General features: G+C 46.7%; 1 protein-coding gene and 1 pseudogene across 1 annotated transcript in view; both read right to left on the reverse strand.

Moving 5' to 3' along the window:
• The window catches only part of LRP6 (LDL receptor related protein 6), a 143,132-nt gene that overhangs the window by 105,682 nt on the left and 17,074 nt on the right, over positions 1–20,376 (reverse strand). The gene's annotated exons all lie outside the window — the stretch shown is intronic.
• Positions 6,111–6,229, reverse strand: LOC119935230 (annotated as a pseudogene).

Here is a 20,376-nt window from a genome sequence, read left to right on the forward strand (position 1 = left end):
CACAGATGTTTACTAAACCCTCGGTTCTCTGCCAAGAACTGTGCTAAGACCCGGGGACCTTCTAGACTGTGAGCTCACTGTTGGGTAGGGACCGTCTCTATATCATCATCAATCGTATTTATTGAACGCTTACTGTGTGCAGAGCACTGTACTAAGCGCTTGGAAAGTACAAGTTGGCAACATATAGAGACAGTCCCTACCCAACAGTGGGCTCACAGTCTAAAAGGGGGAGAATTGTACGTTGCCAACTTCTACTTCCCAAGCGCTTAGTACAGTGCTCTGCACACAGTAAGCGCTCAATAAATATGATTGACTGATTGGGTGGATGCACGATAATCAGGTTGGACACAGTCCCTGTCCCACATGAGGTGGCAAAGTCCAGGAGGGAGGGAGAACAAATATCTGATCCCTGTTTTACAGATGAGGAAACTGAAGCCCAGAGAAATAGAGTGACTTGCTCAAGGTCTCACACCAAGAAAGTGCCACAGTTGGGACTAGGCTGCAGGCTTGCTGATTCCCCGTCCAATGCTCCTTCCGTAAGAGCCCGCGGCCGCTTCCTTGCACGAGTGGGCAAGAGAAGCTTTTCTCAAAAACGCTCGCCCTCAGGAATGGAAGTGTCACCGTCAGACACAGCAGCTAAGAACCGAAGGGCAACTCTACTCTAAAACAGAAAGAAAAAAACACCGACCCACATCAAATTCTGTTCAAAGTTCTCTCAAGGTGGTGGGCAACCCCGGCACTCGAAAAACAGATCTGGGGGAAATCGGCTGACGGAGCCGATCCCAGCCCAGAGCACGGGCCTGGGAGTGAGAATGACCTGGGTTCTAATGCCAGCTCCGCCACTCGTTGGCTGTGTGACCCTGGGCAAGTCATTTCGCTTCTCTGGGCCTCAGTTACGTCATCTGGAAAATGGGGATTAATGCTGTGAGCCCCATCTGGGATATGGACGGTGGCCAACCTAATTAGCTCGCATCTACCCCGGCTCTTAGAAAGATGCCTGGCACATAGTAAGCACTTAGCAAATACCATCGTCGTCATCATCATCATCCTTCCGTTTCTGAAGCGGTTCCCAACCGGCCTATCCCACGGAAAGCTGAGGTGAAACCAGTTTGCTCGACATCAAAATGGAATGATTCGCCTTCCGGGCTCAACACTGCCTGCCACGCAAACAACAACATTCACACCCAAAGACACTGTGCTCTCTCAGCGGGTAAATTTGCCACCCACATCCAGTGAAACCGGGAGCATGTTTTATTGCCCATTATCAGCATTCAGGTAAAGGGCTGGCAGAGAGTTTCCAGCCAAATCATGTGAGTAACCTGTCCTCGGCCTGCCTGTCCGGACAAGCCGCTTCAGCCAACCCTTCGCCGATGTTCTGATAAGGAAGACATCACCTGTGGAACAAACCCAAGTGAACGGCTTGTTTTCGTCTAGTTGTCCCTGACTGCGTTACACACTTGGAGAGCTTCGGGAGGCCGGCTGGCTGAGCATCCACTTTGGCCGGTTCCCAATTCGGTGTGGTCACGGTGATGAAGGCTGGCGTGCAGAACACACCCAGAGGATCCCAAACTCTCGTTTTTATCATCAGTGCTCTTTTGAGCACTGACTTGGAACACAACAAGCTGAAAATTCTCCCTCACCAAACCTTTATTCAGAATTACTGAGCAGGGTCTCTGAGTGACTTGGAGTCTCTCGGGCTCTCTCTTTCCTTCCTTCTCTCTCTCTTTCTTCACCGCCTCCCACTCCCTTCTCCCTCTCAACCAGGTCATACTCAGCAGGGATATGGCCAAAAGGCAGGCAGCAGAGGAAAGGAAAGAACAGTAACCAAGGAGGCCGGGTAATCAAAAAAATAAGATGATCGACTGTGTAAAATGGGGATTAAACCTCTGAGCCCCCCGTGGGACAACCTGATCACCTTGTATCCTCCCCAGCGCTTAGAACAGTGTTTTGCACATAGTAAGCGCTTAACAAATACCATCATCATTATCATTATTATTATTAAAGAACTGAGTTTGAAGCACAGAGTAGTAAATGATTTGAAAGTCTTGGGAAACAAGACTTGGGAAACAAGAAACAGGAATTAAACACAGCCCCCCCCCCCCCCAAAAAAAAAAAAAAAACCCAAAACCCTGCTTACCCATGCTGTTATTTTCTGGTCATAAAGGTGAAAGGGCAAGTTTTAGTCTTAAAAAACATTTAACCCTAAATAGCATTATCCAGGCACTAGCCCCAGGCTGCACTTAGTCCTTCTTTACCTTCAACCTGACAGTTTGGACACAGGTGACGAAGCACCAATTACATTCCCCGGCCACACAACTGCCCTTCAAATATTTCCTTCCAAAAAACTGAAGGACTGAGAGAAAACCAGGCTATGACCACAACCCAATAATTAGGAAGCTTTCTTACTAAAGTCCTGCCCTTTATTAAAATTAAAAGGCCTGAAGTCAAAGCTCCCTACCGACTCTCCATTTAATTTCTCACTTACTAGACAGCATTGTATTTGGGTTGTTCAGTACAAGAAATGGATTTAAAAAGTCACTGAAACAAGATTGCAAGAAACAGATTACTGGACACTGCTCTTCTGCAAGTATTTTGGTTTGGGTTGTTTGTTTTTGTCACTTTAAGGTGTCCCAGAAAGAAAGGAGACTAAGGAAGGAGAATAGTTAGAGCACAAGGTCTATCCCAGAGATATGAAAATGCACAGTACGTAACAGTTCCGATACCCGGACGGGTTTTCTGACAGTGATAATTCAAGCGCTAAAATCCATCCCCTATTAGCCCAAAGACAGTTTTATTAATATCAGAGGAGAAAAACATCCCCAACCTTAACAGCTTGTCACCTAAAGAGACACAATGAACACCCCCCCACACTGCCCACCCCCTACACGTCCATACAGAATCCCACAGTTAGTTGATTGGCAGCATTCCTGGGTTCACTTGCCCTGCTTTTCCCTTCCAGTTCCTGGGGCCAGATCTGCCCCAGCGCTTAGTACAGTGCTTAACACATGGTAAGCCCTTAACACATGCCAATTTTTAAGAAATGGTCAGCTAGAAATGGTTCGAATTTGCAGGGGGGGGGGGGCGGTGAGTGAGAGAGCATCCACGACTGCCAGTCCAGATCTGGGATCAGGTCCGAATGAAGACGGCCACCAAAATACACCGTTTGCCTCAAGCGAGAGTATAAACTCTAGGAGTGATCGGTAAAAAAAATAAAATAAAATAAAGATACTTACAGTCTTGGGAAAGTATTGAAATTCCACGTATTCCCCCTCCTGTTCACCCATCAAAAAATTAAAAACTCCAGCAGCTGGAAAAATATATTCTGCATATCTCCCTCCGGTCATTTTGACTCGGGGCACACTGAAGGAACACCACCGAAAGTAAATGGAGATCAGGCTCCAAACTAAGCCTGTATTGACCAAACTCCGGCCATGACGTGGGAGTCCAAGACCAGTCGGAGTTTGGGCACGGTATGCTGTCCGATGAAGCTATTGCTGTGTCTCATCTGATGGACAATACGTGTGGCGTGGACACAGATTTCCTTCCCACAAGGTTCCATGAAAATCTAGTTCTCTGTTTTGGGAAAACCGGGTATGCTTTAAGCTCTGGACAGGACCACCGTGGTCAAAACTTAAACCGCAAAAGAAGCGCTGACCATGTTGTGATAAGATAACGGTATTTATTGAGCACTTACTGTGTGCAGAACACTGTACTGAGCGCTTGGGAGAGTACGATATAACAGGGTAGGTAGACACGTTTCCCTGCCCACAAGGTGCTTACAGCCCAGAGGGGCAGAAATTAAAATATATTACGGATATGGACAATAAGTGCTGTGGGGCTTGGGTAGGGGGGAGCGTGAATAAAGGCGACAAATCATCATCATCAATCGTATTTATTGAGCGCTTACTGTGTGCAGAGCACTGTACTAAGCGCTTGGGAAGTACAAATTGGCAACATATAGACACAGTCCCTACCCAACAGTGGGCTCACAGTCTAAAAGGGGGAGACAGAGAACAAAACTAAACATACTGACAAAATAAAATAATAGAATAGTGAAATGCGTTTTAATTTTTCCTCAAAGTCACTGTAAGAGTTCTCTCATTTCCCCCTTTGTGGATGGAGGTACTATACCTGAGGTGTGGCAGTTGAAGGAAGGTTGTGGTCAGCACGGGCCACGGGCCCGAAAACTGGGATTCTAATCCCACCCCTGCTAAAATACTTGCTGTGTAACATTGGGCAAGTCGCTGAACTTCTCTGTGCCTCAGTTCTGTTCTCCTATCTACTGTGAGCCCCAAGCGGGACAGGGATTGTGTCCAATCTGATTGACTTGTATTACCCAAGCCCTTAGAACAGTGTATGACACATAGTAAGCGCTGAACAAATACCATTAAAAAAAGAGAGGGAGAACATGCAGAAGGGAAGGAGAATGGGAAAAAGGACTCTCATGGAGGAGATGTGATTTGAATAAGGCTTTAAGGATGGGGGAGAATGTGTCCATCCCCTAATGGTGTTAGAAATGGATTTTAATGGGAAAAAACAGAAGGCCAGATGATCTGCCAGAGCCAGTCAAAATCCGCCCAAGAAGATACACCACACGCTCAAATGGAACAAACTCAGAAAATAACTGAATCCATGCAGCATGGCTCAGTGGAAAGAGCCAGGGCTTTGGAGTCAGAGGTAATGGGTTCAAATTCCGGCTCCGCCAGTTGTCAGCTGTGTGACTTTGGGCAAGTCACTTCACTTCTCTGGACCTCGGTTACCTCATCTGTAAAATGGGGATTGAGACTGTGAGCCCCCGGTGGGACAACCTGATCACCTTGTAACCTCCCCAGAGCTTAGAACAGTGCTTTGTACATAGTAGGGGCTTAATAAATACCATCATTACTATTATTACTAAAGCCAAAACCTTCCTTCAACTGCCACACCTCAGGTATTCATTCATTCATTCAATCGTATTTATTGAGCACTTACTGTGTGCACAGCACTGTACTAAGCGCTTGGGAAGTACAAGTTGGCAACATATAGATACAGTCCCTACCCAACAGGTATAGTACCTCCATCCACAGAGGGGGAAATGAGAGAACTCTTAGAATGACTTTGAGGAAAAATTAAAACGCATTTCACTTTACATTTTTCAAAAAACTCCTTAAGGAGCACTCGAAGGGTCAGACAACTATTCTGGCACAATTAGGAAGCCTGAAGAAAGAAAACACACTCAGTCTTTAGCAGCCATTTCCAAAATGAAGCATCTTTTTATTGTCCCACACATGGGATGCATGTGTATGCAGCCTGGAGTCCTTACCGTGGCGATACCACCTTTCTCCAAAGGGCTCAAAACATCGAATGAGTAATTTTGCGGAGGAGGATTAGGGTAAAGATAAATGACCCATTCTTCTTTGCTCTTGTTGCCTCTGCTAGTGTAATCACCCTTTCTTTCCCTGCAAAGTTGTTTCCATCATGTAGACTGTCAGCTCCCTGTGGGCAGGGAATGCATCTATCGACTCTGCTCTGCTGGACTTTCCCATGCTCTTAGGACAGTGCTCTCTCTGCTCACAGTGCTCTAGACTGTGAGCCCACTGTTGGGTAGGGACTGTCTCTATATGTTGCCAACTCGTACTTCCCAAGCGCTTAGTACAGTGCTCTGCACACAGTAAGCGCTCAATAAATACGATTGATTGATTGAAATAGAGACTGCCGATTGCCCATGATGGCTGAAGCCCTAAGGGGTTTGGTGGCCAAGGTTTAAGGCAGATACTGTCCTGCACCTCTTGACGGAGAAGCAGCGTGGCTCAATGGAAAGAGCCCGGGCTTTGGAGTCGGAGGTCATGGGTTCAAACCCCGGTTCCGCCACTTGTCAGCTGTGTGACTCTGGGCACGTCACTTAACTTCTCTGGGCCTCAGTTACCTCATCGGGAAAATGGGGATTAAGACCGTGAGCCAAAATGGGAATTAAGACCGTGAGCCCCACGTGGGACAACCTGATCACCTTGTAACCTCTCCAGCGCTTAGAACAGTGCTTTGCACATAGTAAGCATTCATTCAATCGTATTTATTGAGAGCTTACTGTGTGCAGAGCACTGTACTGAGCGCTTGGGAAGTACAAGTTGGAAAGCATACAGCACCCAATATTCCCAGGCAGTGTCCCATTCAAGTACTAACCAAGCCTGACCCTGCTTAACTTCCAAGATCAGACGAGATCGGGAGCGTTCAGGGTGGTATGGCCGTAGACAAGTAAGTGCTTAAGTAAACGCTTAATAAATGCTATCATTATTATTATTATTATTAGAAAGGTACTTGAGAAGCAGTGTGGTTCAGTGGGAAAGAGCCCGGGCTTTGGAGTCAGAGTTCGTGGGTTCAAATTCCGGCTCAACCAATTGTCAGCTGTTTGACTTTGGGCAAGTCACTTCACTTCTCTGTGCCTCAGTTACCTCATCTGTAAAATGAGTATTAAAATTGTGAGCCCCCCGGGGGACAACCTGATCACCTTGTAACATCCCCAGCACTTAGAACAGTGCTTTGCACATAGTAAGCGCTTAATAAATGCCATTATTATTATTATTATCATACTTTTCCAGTTTCTAGTCAACAAGTGTTTAGTACAGTGCTCTGCACATAGTAAGCACTCAAAAAAACCGTCTACATGTTTTGTTTTGTTGTCTCTCTCCCCCTCCTAGACCGTGAGCCCGTTGTTGGTTAGGGACTGTCTCTATATGTTGCCGACTTGTACTTCCCAAGTACAAGTCTTAGTACAAGTGCAGAGCTTAGTACAGTGCTCTGCAAACAGTAAGCGCTCAATAAATACGACTGAATGAATGAATGAATAAATACCACTGACGATGACGCTTTCTCCCCGTATAGAGGGAACAAAACAGCCCCAGAACCAAGCAGGGAACTCAAGAAGTCACCTGTGTTCTTTGGCCTTCGGCCAAAAGTCCACACACGCAAACTCACGGGAGATTTTTGGGGGGTAAGCGAGTCCATCTTTGGGGGTGATGAGGGGTCCCTGAGAAACAGAATCCCCCACGTGAACACATGGTCCCATTTCACCCCCTGCCGTAACATGAAGTAGGCACATACGTCCTCACGGGGCCCAAATCTTTCACAATCTTCGATGAGATTTTTCACTGCAGAATTTCGGTTTTGGATGACTAGCGGTTGTTTGCTCGTGGCCAAGCTTCAAAGGGGAAAAAAATACCACAGATGCAGAAAGGGCTTAAACAAAAACCAGACCTCCGCACATTCCCATCTTCCGACTGAGTTCCAAAGCTATATCATTTTTGCTTCTAGCCCAAGTTGTGCTAGTGACTGAGGCAAGCAACGAGCTCACGAAACACTGGATTTTGACAAGCTCCTCCACGCAACCGCTCTCTGACGCTTCATTTTCCCATGAGTGGACGCTGGAATGATACTGATACTTGCCACCGGCTTAGCTGTTTGGGGAGGACTCATTTGATACTTCATTACTCATCTGATACTTCGTTTTCGTTAGCCAAGACCACCAACTAACGCTGCATTATTTGCTGCTTGAAAAACACCCGGAGAACTCTGCATGAAATCAATCAATTGTTGTATTTATTTTATCACTTTCTGCGTGCAGAGCGATTGGCAGGATGACATAAAATAAATGATGGGATTTGTTAAGCGCTTACTATGTGCCAGGCGCTGAACTAAGTGCAGGAGTGGATAAAAGCAAATCGAGTTGGACTGTCCCTGTCCCATGTGGGGCTCACAGTCTCAATCCCCATTTCACAGATGAGGTAACTGAGGCCCAGAGAAGAGAAGTGACTTACCCAAGGTCACCCAGCAGACAAGTGGAGGAGCCAGGATTAGAATCCATGGATTTCTGACTCCCATTCATTCATTCAATTGCATTTATTGAGCGCTTACTTCTGCAAAGCACTTGGGAAGTACAAGTTGACAACATATAGGGACGGTCCCTACCCAACAGTGGGCTCACAGTCTAGAAGTGGGAGACAGAAAACAAAACATATTAACAAAATAAAATAAATAGAATAAATATGTACAAATAACCTCCCAGGCATGGGCTCTTTCCACTAGGCCTCGCTGCTTCTCCAAGGCATGATGTTCCCTGCCCACAACGAGCTTACAGTCTAGAGAAACAGCAAGGCCTAGGGGACGGAGCCCGGGCCTGGGAATCAGAAGGTCATGAGTTCTAATCCATGATCTGTGGCTGGCGGGGGTGGGTGAGGAGGTGTGTAAGAGAAGCAGCATAGCTCAGTGGAAAGAGCCTGGGATTTGGAGTCAGGGGTTCAAACCCCGGCTCCACCACTTGTCAGCTGTGTAACTTTGGGCAAGTCACTTCTCTGGGCCTCAGTTACCTCATCTGTAAAACGGGGATGAGGACTGTGAGCCCCCCGAGGGACAACCTGATCACCTTGTAACCTCCCCAGCGCTTAGAACAGTGCTTTGCACATAGTAAGCGCTTAATAAATGCCATTATTATTATTATTATTATTATTACAGATGAAGAGGCGGGGATGGAGTGACATCTAGGGATCTAGGGATGGGAAGGATGGGAGGGATTCCCGGTAAGGTGGGGTGGCCTGGGATAGGGAAAGGAGGCCGCGATCGGGGGTGTGGATTGAATTTGAGAGTGGGAGATCGGCTGCGGCTGCCGGGTCCCTGTTTGAAGAACGTGGCCCCACTTGCTGAATAGTGCAGTACATCCAGCGCTTAGAACAGTGCTTTGCACATAGTAGGTGCTTAACAAATACCATTATTATTATTATTGTCTCTAGGGGCACATGCAACTTGTCCAGCGGCATCAGAGAAATTTCCAAGGAGAAGAGGAGAGCCTCTGGCCAGAATTCCTTGGACACTTCAAGAGAGCAAACAAGACTTCAAGAACCCCTCATGCAGTCCCTCCAAAATCACCTCCCAACCGCCGGGAAACCTCACCTCATCAGATCCACCCATGAGCTCAGGAAAGGTGAAGACAAGCCAGTAAATCGGTGCAGGGTTTAAATTTTATCTCTGCTTTCTAGTTCATATGAAAGTAGAGGCAATGCACATTGCATAGAGCTGTTATTTTATTATGAATTTCATTTTTATGTGTTAGTGATAGGTTTTTATATCAATATCACTTCAATTAACCTTATAAATACACTAATGGGATTGAGTGCATATATATATACATATATGTTTGTACACATTTATTACTCTATTTATTTTACTTGTACATATTTATTCTATTTATGTTATTTGGTTTATATGTTTTGCTTTGTTGTCTGTCTCCCCCTTCTAGACTGTGAGCCCGCTGTTGGGTAGGGACCATCTCTATATGTTGCAAACCTGTACTTCCCAAGCGCTTACTACAGTGCTCTGCACACAGTAAGCGCTCAATAAATACGACTGAATGAATGAATGAGTACAGAATCCTGGGTAGCTGTGTTAAAAGTGGGATATCTGGGCTTTGGTTTGGGAGCCAATCCCCCCACTGATAATATGAAAAAATAGGTTTTTGACTTGAGACACGGTTTTCAGGAACTTAACGGACCGAGACCCGCCTGCTCAGTTATCTACTGTCATTCATTCATTCAATCGTATTTATTGAGTGCTTACTGTGTGCAGAGCACTGTACTAAGCGCTGTGGGGCTATTTTTTTAATGGACAAAAAGCTCCCAAACAGTCGATTTCCAGGTCCAGATCTGGCGGCGATGGAACGGTTTGTCCAGATTGAATAGCTCTTCACGATGAAGATGAGGATGAAGACCTCTCCCCTCTAGACTGTGAGCTCGCAGTGGGCAGGGAATGTCACTGTTTATTGTTGCACTGTACTTTCCCAAGCGCTTAGTACAGGGTTCTGCACACAGTAAGTGCTTAATACATCAGACTGAATGAAGGAATGATTGCCTCGACACTTTCTCCCTTCATTTAGACTCCCCTTTTAGACTGTGAGCCCACTGTTGGGTAGGGATTGTCTCTATGTGTTGCCAATTTGTACTTCCCAAGCGCTTAGTACAGTGCTCTGCACATAGTAAGCGCTCAATAAATACGATTGATTGATTGATTGATTTAGAGAAGCAGCGTGGCTCAGTGGAAAGAGCCCGGGCTTGGGAGTCAGAGGTCACGGGTTCAAGTCCCGGCTCTGCCAATTGTCAGCTGTGTGACTTTGGGCAACTCACTTAACTTCTCTGGGTCTCAGTTCCCTTGTGTACAATGGGGATTAAGACTGTGAGCCCCATGTGAGACAACCTGATCACCTTGTAACCTCCCCAGCACTTAGAACAGTGCTTTGTACATAGTAAGTGCTTAATAAATGCCATTATTATTATTATTATTTACCTTTTCCTAGAGTAAAAGTTTGCTCTCCTACCCGATCATGGTATTTATTCACTCCTGCTATGACATGTTGGCTTTCCTGCTGGTGGAAGCAGTTAAGTACAGAAAAGCGACACATTCCTTGCCCACATGGAGCTTCTAATTTAATAGGGGATAGTCATCACCCCTCCCCATCCCCACGGCACTCATACATCCATATCTGGAAAGAGCCCAAGCTTGGGAGTCAGAGGTCATGGGTTCTAATCCCGGCTCTGCCACTGGTCAGCTGGGTGACTTTGAGCAAGTCGCTTAAATTCTCTGTAAAATGGGAATCTTCTCTGTAAAACTCATCTGTAAAAAGGGAATGAAGGCTGTGAGCCCCATGTGGGACAACCTGATTACCTTGTATCTACCCCTGTGCGGAGAACAGTGCTTGGCACATAGTAAGCACTTAACAAATACCATCGTTATTATTGTTATCCATAATTTCTTTATTTATATTAATGTCTGTCTCCCCTTCTAGAATGTAAGCTTGTTGCGGGCAGGGAATGTGTCAGTTTATTGTTGTATTGTACTCTCCCAAGCGTTTAGTACAGTGCTCTGTACACAGTAAACACTCAATAAACATGACTGAATAATAATATATAATCCCCCTCTAGACTGCAAGCTCACTGTGGACAGGGAACGTGTCTACCAACTCTGTTGAACTTGCACTTGGATTTGCACTATTAATTCACCTTTCCCTCAGCCCCACAGCACTTATGTATCTACCTCTAATTTACTGATTTATGTAGGAGAAGCAGCGTGGCTTGGTGGAAAGAGCAGGGGCTTGGGAGTCAGAGGTCATGGGTTCTAATCCCGGCTCCGCCGCTTGTCAGTTGTGTGACTTTGGGCAAGTCACTTCATTTCTCTGTGCCTCAGTTACCTCATCTGTAAAATGGAGATTAAGACTGTGAGCCCCACGTAGGACAACCTGATTACCTTGTATGTACCCCAGAGCTTAGAACAGTGCTTGGCACATAGGAAACACTTAATACTATTATTATTATTATTATTATTACTATTATTATTATTATTAATGTTTGTCTCCTGCTCCAGACTGTAAGCTCGTTGTAAACAGCAAATGTGTCTACCAACTCTGCTGTACTGTCCTGTGTGTTTTTAGTATATGACCTTAAAGAAGCAGCATGGCCTAGTGGATACAGCATGGGCCTGGGAATCAGAGGACGTGGGTTCTAATCCTGGCTCCGCCACTTGTCTGCTGGGTGATCTTGGACAAGTCACTTCACTTCCGTGTGCCTCAGTTACCTCCTCTGTAAAATGGGGGTTACGACTGTGAGCCCCATGGGGGATACGGGCTGTGTCCAACCAGGTACGCTCATATCCCCCCAGGGTTTAGAACAGTGCTTGGCACATCCCTTGCAACCTCTTAGAACAGTGCTTTGCACATAGTAAGTGCTTAATAAATGCCATTATTATTATTATAGTAAGCACTTAAAGGATACGCTGTTATTATTAATCAATCAATCGTATTTATTGAGCGCTTACTATGTGCAGAGCACTGTACTAAGCGCTTATTATTAGAGTGTTCTTAACAGAGGAAGCACTCAATAAATATTGATTGATTGAGGAACAACGGGTAGATGGACTGGGCAGAGGAGAGAAATTAACTTCAGCAAGTGTCGGTAACCCCTTCACAGCTCAAAGGGGAGGCACGGGTGCACTGGATTGGCAGGGAGGGCGAGGAGAAACGGAGGGTGGCTTGGCATTCAAAACATCATAGAAGCTACCGCAAATAGGGGATGTGCCACAGTGGTTTCCGGGGCCGGCCGCCTTGGCGATCGCTGTGGCTGAGGGGCAAACTGCGCCATTCAATCAATCAATCAATCAATTTATTGAGCGCTTACTGTGTGCACAGCACTGTACTAAGTGCTTGGGAAGTCCAAGTTGGCAACATATAGAGACAGTCCCTACCCAACAGTGGGCTCACAGTCTAGAAGGGGGAGACAGAGAGCAAAACATATTAACAAAATAAAATAAATAGAATAGATATGTACAAGTAAAATAAAGAGTAATAAATCATTCGGCCGAAGAGGACGTGTTGGCCAATCCCATGCGCACTGAGCACCAAATAATAATAACGACAGCTTTTATTAAGCGCTTACTATGTGCAAAACAGTGTCCTAAGTGCTGGGGAGGTTACGAGGTCATCAGGTTGTCCCACGGGGGGCTCACGGTCTTCATCCCCATTTTCCAGATGAGGTAACTGAGGCCCAGAGAAGTGAAGTGACTTGCCCAAAGTCACACAGCTGACAACTGGCGGAGCCGGCATTTGAACCCGTGACCTCTGACTCCAAAGCCCGGGCTCTTTCCACTGAGCCACGCTGCTTCTCTTACCAAAGGCAAGCACCGTAGGATGCCGCCTCCTGGGCTAATGCCAGGCGGGGTGGAGTGGTTCACCCAGGGACTCTCGCATCTAGGCCTTCGGATATTTACCGATGAACCGGCTTCTGATCTTCTAGGTGTGCTCCAATTGGGCTGCTTTAAAACAATGACTAAAGGATCAAAGATCAAACCGCAGGCAGGCCACGGGGGCCACAGGAAACCTCTACGTCACCTCCTGCTTGCCAAAACCTCCACCAAAGCAGGACTACTTAGCTAAACCAGGGACCTGAAAGAGAAAGTGACGACGCCTGGTTCGCCCGAGCCCCGTATTTGGCTCCAAGGACTAAGGAAAGGCAGGGGGCTCGAAGAGGGAACCGGCCAGTAGCCTCCCCTTCTCCCAAGGCCCTGAGGTTATGGGTGCTGGACCAGATGAGGAAATCCCTCTACGAGGCCCGAGAGCAAGTCAGTTTAGGAAAAGATGCCCTTTGCTTCCACTGCACTGCTCTCCGAGCCAGCCTTGAGTGAATTCTTGGTTTAGAGCCAATTCATCCATTCAATCGTATTTATTGAGCACTGACTGTGTGCCCAGCACTGCACTAAGCGCTTGGGACAGTACAATATAACGACAGACACATTTCAGCCCACAATGAGCTCACAGTCTGGAGTGGGGGGAAAAGACATTAATTAGACGGTGTGGGTGTTTGGTGAGCTGCTTGACCCCAAAACGATAATTAATAATTGGGGTATTTAAGAGTTTACTACGTGCCAGTTACTGTACAAAGCGCTGGGGTAGATGCAAGAAAATGGGCTGGACACAGTCCCCGTCCCACATAGGGCTCGCAGTCTTAATCCCCATTTTACAGATGAAGGAACTGAGGCCCAGAGAACTGAAGTGACTAGCCCAGGGGAAACACATCCTGATTTTGCTGAAAAACGATCGACAGCAGAGTGAAGTCTGGATTGGAGTGGGGCAGGACAGGAGACAGGGAGGTCAGCAAGGAGGCTGATGCAGGATTAACATGGTGGCAGTTTGGATGGGCCCACTGTTGGGTAGGGACTGTCTCTATATGTTGCCAATTTGTACTTCCCAAGCGCTTAGTACAGTGCTCTGCACACAGTAAGTGTTCAATACATACGATTGATTGATTGATTGATGGAGAGGAAAGGGCAGATTTTAGCAATGTTGTGAAGTTTGAACCGACAGGATTTTGTGATAGATTGAGTATGCGAGTTGAATGACAGAGGAGCGAAGGATAATGACAAGGTTATGGGTTTGTGAGACAGGAAGGATGGTGGTGCCATCTTTAGTGACGGGAAAGTCAAGGGGAGGACAGAATTTGCGTGGGAAGATAAGGAGTTCTGTGTTTTTAACATATTAAGTTTGAGGTGATGGCAGAACATCCAAGTAGGGATGTCTTAAAGGCAGGAGGAGATGCGAAACTGTAGAGAGGGGCAGAGAGCAGGGCCTGAGATGCAGATTTGGGAATCACCCACAGAGAGGTGGAAATTGAAGCCATGTGAGCAAGTGAGAACTCCAAGGGATTGGGCGTAGATGGACAATTCAACGGGACCCAGAACTGAGACTTGAGGGACCCCTCCCAAGTTAGGAAGTGGGAGGAAGATGAGGAGCCCATAAAAAAGACTCAGAATGAGCAGTCAGAAAGATAGGAAAAGAACCAGGAGAAGACAGTGTCAGTGAAGCCAAGGTTGGATAATGTTTCTGGGAGAAGACTGATTGATTGATTGATTGACTGGTGGAGGTGGAGAGAAGCCTCATCTCCCCCCTCCTGCAACCCCAGGATCATCACATACTCATTCATTCATTCAGTCATATTTACTGAGCGCTTACTGTGTGCAGAGCACTGGACAAAGCGCTTCGGAAGTACAAGTCGGCAACGTATAGAGACGGTCCCTACCCAACAACGGGCTCACAGTCTAGAGGGGGGAGACAGACAACAAAAGAAAACATGTAGACGGGTGTCAAAACCGTCAGAATAAACAGAATTATAGCTATATGTATATCCTTAATAAAAGGGAGTAGTAAACATGTACAAGTAAAATAAACAGAGATTTACTTAGAGAGAATAGAGAAAATAAACGTTATTTTTGGCTGCTCTCCTGTCCTCTATCTCCCTTCTGCTGGGAAAGGGGAAGAAGCGCACGGGCAGGGGAGGAGCCAATTCTCCACCCAAAAACCTCAGCTGGCTCCCACCAGGTCGGACCAATGGGACCGGTATTCGGTCTCTGACGGGGGCACCAAAACTATCTGGATTCGAGGTCCGGGCTCTTTCCCGTAAGCCGCACTGTCTTCGGTCACAAGACAAGAACGATAGGCCCGTGTCCACGGTGGGAACTGCAAGGCCCACGTCCACCTCCTCTCCCTCCACCCCTCTTTGCTCATCCCTTTCACCCCACCACTTTCCAGGGGTGAGCAAAAATGTCCCCCATTCTCAATCCACGCCTCAAGCCCAGGAAGCGAATCAGGTTGGGGAAGTGACTGTGGAGTTTCTTCCCCCATGGCCCCCGGTTTGGTCAGCTTCCGACGGGTGCCCACAGGTCCCTCTGCCCGTCGCGGCCCAGTGTTCCCAGCCCCGGTGGGGAGCGTCCCAGAGGGCTTGGCACAGGGTCTGAGCTCCAGGGGACAAAAGGCAGCCCCCTCCTCTGGAACTACAGAAGCAGCGTGGCTCAGCGGAAAGAGCCCGGGCTTTGGAGTCAGTGGTCGTGGGTTCAAATTCCGGCTCCGCCACTTGTCAGCTGTGTGACTTTGGGCAAGTCACTTAAGTTCTCTGTGCCTCAGTTACCTCATCTAGAAAATGGGGATTGACTGTGAGTCCCCCGTGGGACAACCCAATCACCTTGTAGCCTTCTCAGCACTTACACAGTGCTTGGCAAATAGTAAGTGCTTAATAAACGCCATTATTAAACTCCGTCCCCAGCCGCCAGCCGCCACGGTCATCCATCGAAGCTTCGCTCGCAGAACGTTTGGAAAATTCAGGAAGTGGACTGCTGGCCCCACCAGAATCACCCATTCCTATCCCCCCATTACCATGCTGACTCCCTAGTGGTAATAATAATAGTAATAGTATTTCTTAAGCGCTTACTAAGTGCCAGGCACTGTACTAAGCACTGAGGTGGATACAAGCAACGCGGGTTGGACACAATCCCTCACCCACGTGGGGCCCCAAGGCTCATTCCCCATTTTACAGGTGAGGTGACTGAGGCAAAGAGAAGTGAACTGACTTGCCCAAGGTCATGCAGCAGACACGGGGTGGAGCCGGGATCAGGACTCACGAACTCTAACGCCCAGGCCTGTGCTCTTTCCACGAGGCCACGTTGCTTCTCTTGAGGCCCAGAGGGCCTGGTCGGTACAAATTCCCAGGGCGCAGACACCACCCCACTAACTCAACGGCGTTATTTCCACATCGGGTTTACGGGAGGGCTCGGCCAGCTTGTCTGTATCTCATAACCCCATGCTCTTGGAGCTGTGGTTAGGCTCGCATTCTTCCTGAGAAGTTTTCATGGACTTTCTCTGGAAGGCACACAGCATATTTTTTTCCCCCCATGAGTTAATCTGGAAATAATCTTCCCTATTTGACAAGTGATGAAATCTATTTCAAATTACTTTTCCACTAAAACCACAAACTATGATGCAAATCTAAGGCCTAGGACACTGGGAGTATTTGGGGCCGGAGAAAAGAAAGTTTGTCAGCCGGATGGTTAGTCCACCCTATCGCCGTTGCTCTGCGTGAACTATGATTTGACCCCCGTGGCAATCTCTTTTGGGGGGCTTCTAGTTATTGAGCTCAACGGTCGGAAGGTGCGGAATGTGCTATTGGGCAGATCTCCCCTTCTCTGCGGGGACGGAGAAGCTGAGGGAGGGACCTTACGAGGTCCTGCATTATACCGATGAGTCACCCAGCCCGGGCTTTGGTCTCCAACACCGATCAATCAATGCTATTTCCTGAACGCTGACCATCTGCCCAGCACGATACGAAGCGCTGGCCATGGGCCACTGGGTGACTAAAACACCCAAACTCACCCTCCTGGGTTTGGGCAACTGGAGCCCATCACCTGTTTGGAGTGAAATATACTGAACCCACAAATCCTCTCCCCCTTCTCAGTCCCACAGCACTTACGTACATATCTGCAATGTCGGTCCCCCCCCAAGACTCTAAGCTTGTTGTGGGCAGGGAATGTGTCTGTTTATTGTTATATTTTACTCTCCCAAGTGCTTAGTGCTCTGCACACAGTAATGTGTGACGATATATATGTATATATGTTGGGTAGGGACTGTCTCTAGATGTTGCCAATTTGTACTTCCCAAGCGCTTAGTACAGTGCTCTGCACATAGTAAGCGCTCAATAAATACGATTGATGATGATGATATATATGTATATACATACATACGTATCATCACACAGTAATGTGTGACAATACATACGTATATATGTATATATATGTATATACATACATACATATGTATATATATATGTATATATGTATATCCTGTATATATGTTTGTACATATTTGTTACTCTATTTATTTTACTTGTACATATCTATTCTATTTGTTTTATTTTGTTAGTATGTTTGGTTTTGTTCTCTGTCTCCCCCTTTTAGACTGTAAGCCCACTGTTGGGTAGGGACTGTCTCTATATGTTGCCAACTTGTACTTCCCAAGCGCTTAGTACGGTGCTCGGCACACAGTAAGCGCTCAATAAATACGATTGATGATGATGATGATGATGATAACGATAATGGTATCTGTTAAACGCTTGCTATGTGCCAGCACTGTATTAAGTGCTGGGGTGGATACAAGCAAATTGGGTTGGACATAGTCCCTGTTATGTTGCCAACTTGTACTTCCCAAGTGCTGAGTACAGTGCTCTGCACACAGTAAGCGCTCAATAAATACGATTGATTGACTGATCGATTGATTGATTGTCCCTTGTGTGGCTCACAATCTTGTAGCTACCGCAGGGTTTAGTACAGTGCGTGGCATATAGTGTTTAATAAATCCCACAATTATTATTACCGAGGTGCGCAAAGAGACAGGAGAGACTGGGGGCAAGACCAGGCCACATAATCCCTCCCCAAAAACACCTGCTAAGGGACAACAATGATAATAATAACGCATGGTATGTGTTATGGGCTTTCAACTTCAGGGAATGAATTAGGCACTGGGGTAGATACAAGATAGTCAAGTCAGGCAAAGTTCCAGTCACCCGGCCATAAGGCTTACCGTCCAGGTAGGAGGGAGAACAAATATTTAATCACACTTTACAGGTGAGGAAACTGAGGCCCAGAGAAGGTGATTTGCCCAAGGTCGCACAGCAGGCAAGTGGCGGAGCCCGGATTAGAACCCGGATCCACTGGCTTCCGGGCCTGTGCTCTCCGAAGCCACAAAGCCACACCGCCTTATAATGGAGACCAACTTCCAACTGGTTTGGATTTAGTCCCAGTCATGGGGGTGTCCCAGAACAGAACTCTTGGTTGCAGGGAAGAATGACAAACATCCTCTTTTTGGTGTGAAAACCCTCTCCGCGTCGCCCCCGCGCAACTCCTCTCAAAAAAAGGGGGACCCTGGCTTTGGATGCCTTCCCAAATCCTTTGGTCAGGAATCTTCCCACCCCCCAACTACCCCGGCCAAGCCTCTTCCCCTCTACCCTACCCTTCAGTTTGTGGCATCCTAAGCAAATTAAAGCCGAAAGGAAGCTGAAGGAATAAGAATTAGCGTGGCCCAGTGGAGAGAGATTGGGAGCCTGGGAGTCGGAAGAACCTGGGTTCAAATCCCTGCTCTGCTCCTTGTCTGCTGTGTGACCTTGGGCAAGTCACTGCACTTCTATGTGTCCAACCTGATGATTACCTGGTATCTACTCTAGCGCTTACAACAGTGCCTGGCACATAGTGCCAGTGCCTGTCATATATTTTTTTTAAAGTTGCCCCCTTCAGTTCCTCATCTGAAAGACCTTCTCACTGTTGACCGTTACCCATTGTTGATCATTCTCTAGACTCTAAGATCATCATGGGCAGGGATCGTGTCTGCTAATTAAATTGTATTGCACTCTCCCAAGTGCTTAGTACAGTACAGTGTACATAGTAAGTGCTCAGTAAATACCACTGACTGACTAGTATACTATATATATACTAATATACTATATACTAATACTTATACTATACTAATATACTAATATAATATACTTTTAACTGACTGATTACCCAGGCCCTAAGAATCCGCGATTTTCAGACCCTGCCTATTGACTCTCCCTCCTGCTCCCATTTCGGACGTTTCTCCAATGAAAGGGAAAACCTCCATCCGCCTATTCTGAGTTGAGGAGCTTAAACTCCAGCTGCTTCTCTGGTATCTTTGTTCACCTTTCCAGGTGTGTCTGTGGTTAATCCCCCGGTGCCCCTCCTTGTTCTTCAGTCCTAAACCCTTTGGGGGCCAGTATACAACTGATGGATAGATTGACTCCTAATAGTAGTAGAAGAAATAGTGTTTATTACATGCTGACCTTGGACAAGTCACTTCTCTGTGCTTCAGTTTCTTCACCTGTGAAATGGGGATTAAACCCTGCTCCCATTTTCTTAGATGCTGAGTCCCATGTGGGACAGGGACTGTATTTAACCTGATGACCTCGTGTCTACCCCTTATCTATACCTCATCCCCGTGTATTTCTTTCCCAGCACTTACTACGGTGTTTTAACCTGATGACCTCGTGTCTACCCCTTATCTATACCTCATCCCCGTGTATTTCTTTCCCAGCACTTACTACGGTGTTTTACATAGAGAAATAACAGTTACGGTATTTGTTAAGTGCTTACTATGTGCCAAGCTCTGGGGTTGCCACAAGATCAAGTTATATACAGTCCCTGTCCCACATGGGACTCAGCATCTAAGAAGATGGGAGTAGGGTTTAATCCCCATTTCACAGATGAAGAAACTGAAGCCCAGACAAGTGACTTGTCCAAGTTAAGCATGTAATAAACACTATTTCTTCTACTTCTACTATTAGGAGTCAATCTATCCATCAGTTGTATTTATTGAGCGCTTCCTGGGTGCAGAACACTGTACTAAGCACTTGGGAGAGTACGATAAAACAAGAGTTAATAGACATGTGCCCTGCCCACAGACAGCTGTCAGTTTAGAGGAACTATTTCAATTACTCCTCCTCCTCCTCCTCCTCCTACGGCTATTGCTAACGGTGATTTTGAAGTTCCAGCTACCCTAAAACCGTTTTAGTTACCTTTTTCGTTCAATCCTTAGTTCACTACCTGAGCATACCTGGAGACTGACTTCCTTAGGAAGCATTTTCCACCTGTCCACATGTTTTGTTTTGTTGTTTGCCTCCCCCTTCTAGACTGTGAGCCCATTGTTGGGTAGGGACCGGACTGTCTCTGTATGTTGCCAACTTGTACTTCCCAAGCACTTAGTACAGTGCTCTGCACACAATAAGCGCTCAATAAATACGACAATGAATGAATGAATTTTCCAACTGAATTACCACCATCCGAGGTCATCCTCAGAACTTCGCTATCTATTCCATTTATCTGGGTCATTTAGACATTTATATATTCATTTTGTCCCATCCTTTGGTGGCTACAAGTTGTAGCTGTGTTCTTTCTCCTGCTTTCACCGAAGGTACATTCTTCCCACATGCCTGATACAGCGTTCTCCACTCAGTAGGTGCCCCCAAAATACTAAGGAAG

Source organism: Tachyglossus aculeatus, chromosome 11, assembly GCF_015852505.1.
Source record: "Tachyglossus aculeatus isolate mTacAcu1 chromosome 11, mTacAcu1.pri, whole genome shotgun sequence".
NCBI classification, from domain to species: Eukaryota; Metazoa; Chordata; class Mammalia; order Monotremata; family Tachyglossidae; genus Tachyglossus; species Tachyglossus aculeatus.